Genomic DNA, 2268 nt, shown 5'->3' with positions numbered 1-2268 from the left:
TGTCATCTTAGGCAGGCCACCAAATCTCTCAGCCTCTGTTTCCTCCCTTCTAAAATGTGGGAAATGATACCCACAGCACAAATAATACCAACTGCCATGGGAATTAAAAATAGTATGTGTAAAACACCTGGAACAGAGTTTGGCATGTAGTCATTCTTCAATAAATTCTTCCCGATGGGAGTAAACCTTGGTATAGCAGTATCAGTGGTAGGGTCCATATTAAGAAATTGTGATTGTTGAAATGAGGGAAATGTGTGCGAGCAAAACTACAAAGTAAGGCAATCCCTTAAAAATAAGGAACTGGAGAAGGGTCTACTTGAACGAATCCCCAAATCACTCTACTGGTTGAAGGCCTGGAGTTTCCCTTCATTGAGAAACCTCTACCGTAAATCAAAACCAGAGAAGGAGCCATAGCTCACATTCTTCTGTTTTTTTCTTTCATGTTCTTTTTCCATCACTTCTCCATGATCCTAGGACGTACACTCCTTCAAACCAGCCCCACCTGCTCTGGTGCCTGGCACCCAGGATGTATCTGTGCTAAGTCCTTCCTGGAGAAAAGACACACCAAACATCTCCTGCAAAGGGTTGGGGGAGTGGGGGCACGGCCTGGAGAGTGAATGCCCGAGGAGGGGGAGGCGAGGTAGGCAGGATCCAGGTCCCTCTGCCAGCCTGTTTGGAGGACAAAGTCAGACCCTCCAACAAGACAGACCCTCAAGGTCTCTCCTGGCTTTAATGTTGGCTCAGTCCAACTCTGTGACTCAGCCAGTCAGCCCTAATTCCTGTGTGGGCAGGACGCCGAAAGACCACTCACCTGTGTCTTGGTGAACAGTGTGGCCCCCGCCTTTGCAGCCACACACTGGCACTTCCCAAAGTCTCAGTGATGGGGACTCTCTGAATGACTCCAGATCTTGACCCAAGACTGCCTCTCTATCTCCCTGTTAAGGCCTTGTGGCCCGAAATCCTGGAAGTTTTCCAAAGCAGGTGGGGCTTCCTGAGCGGCCAAGATGCCGTGGGTGGGATGGGGTGTCCTCTTCCTGGGCCTTTCCCCCCTAAGCTGGTGTCCCAGTCACTTCTTTCAGTTTGGAAAGCAGATTATTTATGGTTTATTTTTGACACCAGATCATCGCTGCCCAAGTTTCATCAATTTGTCACTGTTTTTATTGTCAGCAATTGCCCATAACTGGAGCACATTTAAAATGTCATTGATCTTGGTATTACAGTGTCATAATCTGACAGTAATAGGTGTAGCCAGCACAGGAAGCCCAGGCCCTGAGATTGATGGTGTTCAGCACACCAATTATATTCTGTCCATCTAAGTGATAAAAGAGTACGTAGGAGGCATTCAATAGATAAATTAGATATCGCTCCCAATTATGTTCCTTTATTTTATAGAGTCATATGCTCTCCTTAGAACTTTTTTCATCATTAGGCTTGTAAAGGGGGCATTACTTGACCCCCAAAGGCCAGGGCTGATCTCCTGAATGTCCCGCCTTGGGTTTGACCCTGATCTCTCCCTACCTTCTTTAGGCTTCTCTCCCGGGCTTTCCCTGGAATTCACCTAGGCATCTCCCCAGGGCGGTGAGTGGGCACACGTGTGGAAGGAAGGAGGTGGAGTTGCCTCTGGGGAAGCGTTGGATCAGGACTTTGGGAGGGACTAGGAGGTCTGCTGATGGCTTTCCTTAATGTCACTCTGGCCAAATAAATGAGATTGGGAGAGGAGCCACTAAGTGGGTTGTAATCCTCCAGCTCCAAACACCAGCAGAGCCTTCAAATTAGGACAACTAGTGAATGGCTATTGCTTGAGAGAAGGAGGGTGGTCAGAAAGCTTTCCTTCCGCAGGGAGTGACTTCATCCATCTCTCTGCCTCCACCCTAGCTTGAGTTGAGTCAATTCAAACCTTTCCTTAAAAAAAACACCCCAGAACCTCCCGTACCTCCATTCTAGCCCAGATTAGACGTCTTCCTCTGCCTGAATTCCAGCTCTGCCCCTGTGGTAGGAGAATGATGGTGGCTTTTCTGGGGAGGCAGCAAGCTCCTTGCTGGAGAGCAAGCCCCAAGAGCAGCTCATTTCTAAGATGAGAGCTTGCCCAAGGCAGGGAAGTGCCTGGCCAGAAATGAGAGGCAGGGAATAGAGGCACAGTGAGGGGGCCACTTTATTTGGGGCCTGGTTTATATGCACCTTAGACTCTGAAGACAGTCTTGACCTGATCCAGACCCCTGTTCCCCCAACCCCACCCCATGTCCCCTAAAGCCAATAAGAAACAAAGGA

The sequence above is a fragment of the Hipposideros armiger genome, unplaced genomic scaffold (genome assembly GCF_001890085.2).
Source record: "Hipposideros armiger isolate ML-2016 unplaced genomic scaffold, ASM189008v1 scaffold_303, whole genome shotgun sequence".
Classification (NCBI taxonomy): domain Eukaryota; kingdom Metazoa; phylum Chordata; class Mammalia; order Chiroptera; family Hipposideridae; genus Hipposideros; species Hipposideros armiger.
The sequence above is the reverse complement of the archived record's forward strand: the minus strand, read 5'-3'. Positions refer to the sequence as shown.